Below are 8,828 nucleotides of genomic sequence, written 5' to 3'. Positions count from 1 at the left end.
AGATCCCATTGTTCATTTTTCTGTGCATAAAAAGATTCGAGGGAGAAATACTTGGCCAGCAGGTCTTCATTTCTGTCGGGCTGTCATAAAGTCACCTCAGTTCAGTACATTTCGGTCGCTCAGTCATGTCCGACTCTTTGCAACCCCATGGACTGCAGCACACCAGGCCTCCCTGTCCATCACCGACTCCTGGAGTCCACTCAAACTCAAGTCCACTGAGTTGGGGATGCCATCCAACCATTTCATCTTCTGTCATCCCCTTCTTCTCCCACCTTCAATCTTTCCCAGCATCAGGGTCTTTTCCAGTGAGTCAGTTCTTTCCCTCAGGTGACCAAAGTATTGGAGTTTCAGCCTCAGCATCAGTCCTTCCAATGAATATTCAGGATTGATTTACTTTAGGATGGATTGGTTTGATCTCCTTGTAATCCAAGGGACTCTCAAGAGTCTTCTCCAATACCACATTTCCAAAGCACCAATTCTTCGGCACTCGCTTTCTTTATAGTCCAACTCTCACATGCATACATGACCACTGGAAAAACTATATCACCTCATCTCTTTAAACAGATCTTAAGGCTTTTCCACAAGTGAAGGATGTCAAACTTGTAGCCTGTCATGAACTTCTTCTGTGGGTATTCTCCAGTTTAGTCTGTGTCCTAAAAACTGTACGATAAAAATCAGAGTACAATACTAAGCGATGAAATAATCTTTAAACATATATTCTGTCCCATCTCAGAATTCTTTTGCTGCATCCTGTTGTTATGTCAATTTCTTCTCTTTACTGGGCAACACATTGGCTTCAGAAAAAACTTAAATATGACAACCCTACCTTCTAAATTCTTCCTCTGGGTCTGGGTTCTATTTGATTTTTTAAAATGTTACTAAACACTGCACTTCATACTTTCATTTATGTATCTCATTGAGCCTCACAAGAGCTCTTTCCAAGCTGTCAAAGTGACTAAAAGAGTTTCTGTGGATGTCCTTGAAAACATGGTGTGCTTGTGCTCAGTCACTTCATTCTTGTCTGACTCTCTGCGATCCCAGGACTGTAGCCCGTCAGGCTCCTCTGTCTGTGGGGATTCCCCAGGCAAGCATACTGGAGTGGGTTGCTATGCCCTCTTCCAGGGGAGCTTCCTGACCCAGGGATCAAACCCACATCTCCTGTTTCTCCTGCATTGCAGACTGATTCTTTACCATGAGCCACTGAATACATGGGGTGCCTATCTGTTTAGGAAAGATTTGACTGCCTCGTCCTATTGTTCTGTGCTCATTGAGCTCACCCACACATTGAACAGACCAGGGTTCCAGAGCAGTGTTCGTGGCACACAGTTTGATCCATCTCTTGGAGTTTTCCTCATGCCACTGACCTGTGGTTATATTCCAAAAACAGAGCATGGTGAAGTTCAAGGTCGTAGGGCAGGGATCATGATGATCCAAAGGGAACATAAGCATTGTGTTCAGCGACACAGAAGCTGAGTTTGAGGAGAGACAGGCAGGCCCTCGGATAGTCATGGTCTGAACCAACTCCTCACTTCCTCAGCATCTCGTCCTACCCGGGTCTTGTGAGTCAGAGACTTGGGGAACCCGTACAGCATCCGTCTCTTCAGTTGAGCTGTTGGTCTACCTGGATGGAGGGTGAAATGGGGATGACAACAGGCCACTGGGCATTTGTTCATGTTAAGGTAAGAGATGCAAAACTGGAACTACTATTTATGAAAGCTAATCTTCCCGACCCCACGCGGTCCTCCCACTACAGTGATTCATGATACTCGGTGTGTGAGACTCAGCAAAGGCTTTAGGGAAATCGATTTTCCGGTTGCTGTGGGGCCTGACTTTCTGTGGGGGAAAGAAAAACGTGTCAAATGTCTTCATTTTAAATGTGATGAAACCAAAAAGCTCACAAAAGATATCTGACTTGAGGTCAAACAGGGATGATTTTCTCATGCTACAGAAGTATATAACAGGTATAGTTCATTGAATGACACCGTGCCAGGCATTTCACACATATTATGATACTTTCTTTCTTCGTAATCATTCAAGGTAACACCATTGTAGTAGAGGTACATAAAATAATTTATTAGACTAAAGTTAAAATTAAAAAACAAAAAACACTTTATCAAGGCAAGTAAGCTATTACTTTGCATTTTGTCGGTAGGAGAAACCTATTGTTTTTATCCTGCCTTGGCCCCATTTCATACTCCTCCTTTCTCTGTGACCTGACTTTATTCCTAGAGCCCTACCTTTTTCCAACTAAACCATTTCTATGCACTGAGCAATAGCAGAAGTGAAGGCTGGGCCCTTCTAAAGTCTTCCTGAGTGCTTATGTGTTTCAGGACACTAGACACCATCTGCAGGCAAGAGCAGCCTGTCTGTTAGAATGTGTGCTGTGCTAAGTTGCTTCAGTTGTGTCCGACTCTTTGTGATCCTCTAGCCCTCCAGCCTCCTCTGTTCATGGAATTTCCCAGGCAAGAATAGTGGAGTGGGTTGCCATTTCTTCCTCCAGGGAATCTTCCTGACCCAGGGATCAAAACCGTGTCTCTTGCGTGTCCTACATTAGCAGGTGGATTCTTCACCACGAGCGCCCCTGAGAATCCATCTGTTAGAATGGGCAGCTGCTTTCCCAGCCCACTGAAGTTAGCAGGATGTCCCAGGACAGGAAGGGACCACTTCCCTTCTACTCAAGGATCTTTTCTCTCAGAGACTGTGCTCTATTGGGCCGAACTCTCCTGAAATGGAATGTTCTTGCTCACTTTCTGGTTTCTTGTTAGGTTGAGTATTTTTAAAATTTTGTAACAAATATCTTTGTTGAAGTTTGCATTTATAGCAATACGAGTTATTTTTCAGAAAGTGGCAGCTTGGAGAAGATTGGTCCCATCAATGAGCAAACGGGGTGAATTCAGCTTTCACTCAAAACCAGACTGAGTTTAAAATTAGGGCTCTCACTTTCCTCAAGTGGATAGTCAGGTGCCACAGGCGTGTGTCCCCAGGGAATGTGTCTCTGCTGTGAACTAGAGAAGAGTTAAATGGGCTCAGATGGGCCTAGTCCTTCAATTTGAGAGTCTTCCCATAGTTCTCTGCTTTAGTCACTGGAGTGGAAACACCCTTCTTCTTCTGCTCTGTCCTACTTCTGTGTTTGGGGTAAAAGGTATACAGCTCAGTGTGTTCTGTCCCCAAGCTGATCATTGTAAGAATTACCTGGGAGAGTTAGTCCCAAACAAGTGCACAGCCCTCCCCTGTAGGAAGTGTGACTCAGCGAGTTGAGGCGGGACCTGGAGTCTCTTTGTTAAAGGTGCTCAGGTGTGCACTTAGCTTTACCCACTGGTTTCACTGACCTCCCTCATGATTCAAGTGGATGATTATTTCATTTATGGTACTTCTAGTGTTCAAAATTGACTGGTGCCAAAAAGATAACTCTCTGCTGCTTTGCAGATGAGGAAACTGAGCCACACAGAGGGTCTCTAACCGGCCGAGATCCCCTTGCTGTAAGTGCTGGAGCCACATTCGGGTAACGACCCTTCTACTCCAAAACCCCATCCCACATTTTCCAGTTCACTCTTGTCTCAGATTCTTCCAAGTAGCTGTTTCTTTCACCTATACTGCATTTCTACCAAAAACTTCCCAAATGTATTAATAATCTCTCACTTGATACTGTTTTTCACAACAGATATTTTGCAGAAAAGTCTATCACCACCCCGTGATGCATATTGGTGACTTATTAAGAAACTGAATATGGGTGTGGGTAACTTTGTTACTCTTCCCTCTTTCCTTCAGCAGTTTGTGTTCTGTTTACTTACACCAGTATAGTGTCTTAATTGCTGTAGTTTTAACCTGAGTATTGAAGTCTAGTAGAGTAAATCCTCCAGCTTATTTCTCCTTCAGTGTGTCTTGGCTAACTGAGATACTTTGATTTCCACTTACATGTTATAATTAGCCTGAAAAATATACCTCCCCCCAAATGCCAGTTGCAATACTATTCAGAATAACAAGGATTTGAAATTCTAAAAATATTGTCTTCCAATCTATGACTATAACGTATATTCTATTTATGTAGGTCTTCTTTAATTTCTCTCAGCAATAGTTTTCAGGAATCGTCAGTATCTGTATTCTTAAGCATTAAATGACCATGGATGTTTATCTCTATTGTGTTTTATTGAATTTCATTTCCTAACACTGCTGGTATGGAGAAATGTGGTAGATTTTTATATGAATCCTCTTGACTGCACCATTGAAAAATATCCCACTACATGCATTTTGATAGATGCCACAATCATGATGCAGGGTGTTTCCATCGGTCACAACTTTCCTTGTTTCCCTTTGCAGTCCATCACTCCCTCAACTCTTAGCCCCAAGCAAACATTGCCAGTTTAGATGAATTTGCCTTTTTAACAAATTTATAAAATGTAAGCCATGAAATTAAAAGACGCCTGCTCCTTGGAAGGAAAGTAATGACCAACCTTGATAGTATATTAAAAAGCAGAGACATTACTTTGCCAACCAAGGTCCGTCTAGTCAAGGCAATGGTTTTTCCAGTGGTCATGTATAGATGTGAGAGTTGGACTGTGAAGAAGGCTGATCGCCGAAGAATCGATGCTTTTGAACTGTGGTGCTGGAGAAGACTCTTGAGAGTCCCTTATACTGCAAGGAGATCCAACCAGTCCATTCTAAAGGAGATCAATCCTGGATGTTCATTGGAGGGACTGATGCTAAAGCTGAAACTGCAATACTTTGGCCACCTTATGCGACGAGTTGACTCACTGGAAAAGACTCTGATGCTGGGAAAGGTTGGGGGCGGGAGGAGAAGGGGACGATGGAGAATGAGATGGCTGGATGGCATCACCGACTCTGTGGACATGAGTTTGAGTGTACTCCGAGAATTGGTGATGGACAGGGAGGCCTGGCGTGCTGTGATTCATGGGGTCATGGACAGTCGGACACGACTGAGCGACTGAACTGAACTGAACTGAACTGAACAGTATACATACTCTTTCTTGTCTGCAAATTAAGCACTCAACACATAGTTAAGAGATGATGTGTGTAAAACCTCAAAATCGTAAATGCAGAAGAATATTATTACCATCTCTGCTTCAGAAATGAGCCCCATTCTCCTGGCCCCTGATAAGAATGAAGATCTCTAATTCTTCTCCAAACACCATTTATGCACCTTATGGCACACTTACTTGGAGGACATCCACGTGTGGGCACTTCCAAGTTGCCGGCTGGGGGTCTAGGGCAGAGCCTCAAGGTCTCATAGTCCTCCTCCTGGGATTGGTGCTCCCAACAGTATAAACCTCCTCCTCCTCCTGGGATTGGTGCTCCCAGCATATAAACCTCATCCCCCTCCTGGGGTTGGTTCTCCCAGCAGTATAAACCTCATCCTCCTCCTGGCATAGGTGCTCCCAGCAGTATTAGCCTCCTCTTCCTCCTGGGTTGGTGCTCCCATCTGCATAAACCTCATCCTCCTCCTGGGATTGGTTCTCCCAGAATATAAACCTCCTCCTCCTGGGGTTGGTTCTCCCAGCAGTATAAACCTCATCCTTCTCCTGGGATTGATGTTCCCAGTGTATATACCTCCTCCTCCTCCTCCTGGGATTGGTGCTCCCAGCAGTATAAACCTCATCCTTCTCCTGAGATTGATGTTCCCAGTGTATATACCTCCTCCTCCTCCTCCTGGGATTGGTGCTCCCAGAGTATAAACAACTGGATCCATCGTGTGGATCTCCTCGGCAGGTGCACAAGCTCACTGTGGACTAAGCTCCTCTCCTGGTCCTTCCTGCTCAGCTCAGGTTGCTCCTTGAGAACTCAGGTGATGCTGTGCATTCCTCACTTCCCACTGAATTTTCCAAACTCAACTTGTCCTTATGCTCACCTCCCTTGGCAAACAGCTCCTCGACCATTACCTTGCTTTTCTTTGGATTTTCTCATCCTCTGAACCTGTTGCTTTCCTTTCTTCCATCCCCTCTCTCCTTTCTGTGTTTCCAGTGTGTGGGCCCAGTTGAGGCTCCTATAGGAGACACACAGAGAAGGAACCAAGGTCAGGTCTTGGCTGCAGATCCCAGGGAACATTTAACATGCATCTCAGTCTCTCATGCACTCAGAAAAAACTCAGCAGGAAAGGAATTTGGAGAATTTGAATAACCTTATCTTACATATGAGGAAACTGAGGCCCAGAGAGATATGGAAATTTCGCCTAAATTCCCACACCCTGATGCAGCATAGCTGCCACACAAACCTTGACCACAAGTTCTTGTATCCAAAAGCACCAGGAACCCATGGCTAAAGTTCAGGAGACATTTGATCAAACATACTTCTTATTTCCCTTCCTAAAATAAAAATAGTTGATGGACATTTCCCCAAAAGAATTTCATCTCTTTTCAATAGTCCTATATTTATACTTGGCATTTCTTTCTTTCTCCAGGGTATCTTCCTGACCCAGGGATTGAACTCAGGTCTCCTGCATAGCAGGCAGATTCTTTACCATCTGAGTCACCAGGGAAGCCCAATCTCTTTCCAATAGTCCTAAATTTATACTGTTTCCCACCTTGGTGGACACAATGGGACCAAGGAATGCATGAATATTAACTACATCACAGTCTTTATTTAAAAATTAGATGTGATTCTCTGAAACATCTGGCTCCTGTGCTAGAGGCCATATTTTTGAGAGCCAGGTACTCTGTGTGCCTTAGTCAACCTGCCTCCCCAGAGCCTCTTCAAAGCCTGCCACAGAGAACATTCAGTAAATGCTTGTCAAGCAGACCAATACTAGTTACCAGGAATCACTAACTCTTACTGATGTCTTCTACTCCCTACCTTATATCCACCAATCCTGCCCTGTGTCTATGTGAAAACAATGAAAGCACAGCCCTGGTGACAGAAGTCCAAGATGTAAATTCCAACTCTACCAAAATACCAAGTCTGCTTTACATGGTGATTTCATTGCACTCTTTGAGCACATGGGTGTCATGTATAGTGGAGAAGAATGGATCATGTAAAATCGAGAAAGTGGTACTAACCTTGGATGATTGACTGTGATATCATACAGGAGACAGGCCCCAATCCCTGGGTGCTGGTCTCACAGTATAGAGACACTACAGGACCTGTTAGAAACTTGGGGATAAGGCTCGAGAAACTGCATTTCAGACAAAAATTCCACGGAGATTCTCATGAAGGAAAAAGTCCCAACATTAAACAAATGGCCCAGAATGAAGACCTTGAAATCCTAGCAGCAACAAGCATGACTCAGCTTAAGTAAAGCAAGTCCTTTGTCAAGGTGGCTTCTCAAGGGGAAATGTCTCCTTTGCAGGATGGTGCCCAACCCTGCCCAGCCCCACTCTCTTCCAGGACAGAACTGCAGTGGCCAGTGGTACGTGATGAGACCTCAGGAAGTGAGCATAACTGGGGACCTATCCTCAGGCTCCTCCATGTGCCAGCATCACTCCAAGCCCACAGGTAAACACAAAGCTGGTAGGTCAGCCTGTGAGATGAAGTCTCATTTAGGATCCACCCCTTTCCCACCAGGGCATCCTCTCCCATTCCTCCTCTAGTCCCCGCTCACAGAGTGAGGTAAAGCAAAGGCCCTGGCAGTGCCAAGTCCTTCCCAGTGCACCCCTCATCCTCCCCACCCTGGGCCTCGGGGCGGAGCAGGGGTGTGAAAGTCAGTGACTACCTCTGTGCTCTCACGGTCACATCCTTCTCAGTCCCGCACCCTGGTCCCCTCGCAGCCCACTCTCAGACCCTTCCAGAATGCCAGGGGCCAACATCTGCAGAACATTCTTCCATCATCAAGAGTTATTACAGAAGGGGGGGGGGTTGTTTCTGCACAGATCCTATCCCTGTAAACGTGCCCAGGGTACAAACCCAATTCAAACTCTCCTTCTAACTCCTAGCTCCCTGGTCCCCACTTGGTGGAGAAGTGCAGCCACACAGGTGAATGCTGGGATGCAGCCCAGTTCCAGCAGAAGAGAACTGGCATTCTCAGAAAAAGGCTGCATCCAGGCAAATGAGGCATTGGATGGAGTCGGTCATCAGCACCCCACCCACTGCTCTTTCCTGCATCTTTTTTTCTTTTCTTTGGGGTGTTTTTTCCTACTCTCTAAAACAGCTGTCGGATTCCCACTTCAGTGCCATACAGACAAAGATAATGTCATGCTAGAGATGTTTTTATGCAAACACAGGTGCAACCATTTATGGAGTAGTAGATAATTGTGACTGAGACTGAATTGGCATTTCCAAATCCAGGTTAGTTAGTATGTTGGAGGAAGAAGAGCTAAGAAAAGGCATTTTAAGGTCTGTTTGCAAATAACAGGACATAGAATAGGCCAATCTCCTTTGGAAAAGCAAATTCACCTGGATTACCTGCTGGAAGGACCGGAGATGGCAAATATTCAAAACTTTAGCAACCAAAGGCAATGGCCTTGATGAGGCAAGGGATGGTTAGTTGAAACATTAAACAGCAGACATCAGTACAATCATTTTTGCTCCTCTCAAACAAAGACCACATCACAGATCTCTTTGGAAAAGTTGAGTGAGCTTTCTTCCTTCCATAATAAAAGTGATTTGAGGGAACAGTTGAGTACCACTCATTAACCACACAGGATGAGTTGACATGAGGTACTAACCATTAATAATTTATTTATTTGTGTACTATTTTTGGCTGTGCAGGGTCTTCATTGCTATGCAGGAACTTTCTCTCGTTGCAGCAAGTGGAGGTTACTCTCTGTTACCGCGCACAGGCTTCTCATTGGGGTGCCCTCTTTTCTTAGGGCATCAGGACCCTAGAGCACATGAGCTTCACTAGCTGTGGTGACGGAGAAGGCGATGGCACCCCACTCCAG

At 45.0% G+C, this 8,828-nt stretch overlaps 1 long non-coding RNA gene across 1 annotated transcript; it reads right to left on the bottom strand.

Moving 5' to 3' along the window:
- Nucleotides 1-32: 32 nt before the first annotated feature.
- On the bottom strand, nt 33-5,336 carry LOC148778145 (uncharacterized). The gene is made up of 3 exons (XR_016037128.1): nt 5,175-5,336; nt 1,365-1,621; nt 33-653 (listed from the first exon to the last, which is right to left on the bottom strand). It is a non-coding gene; the product is annotated as an uncharacterized LOC148778145 (long non-coding RNA).
- Nucleotides 5,337-8,828: the final 3,492 nt, after the last annotated feature.

Source organism: Moschus berezovskii, chromosome 4, assembly GCF_049115385.1.
Source record: "Moschus berezovskii isolate FMDL1 chromosome 4, NW_MosBer_1.0, whole genome shotgun sequence".
In the NCBI taxonomy this organism is placed as follows: domain Eukaryota; kingdom Metazoa; phylum Chordata; class Mammalia; order Artiodactyla; family Moschidae; genus Moschus; species Moschus berezovskii.
Note: the sequence above shows the minus strand (reverse complement) of the source record. Positions and strands in the feature narration are given on the sequence as shown.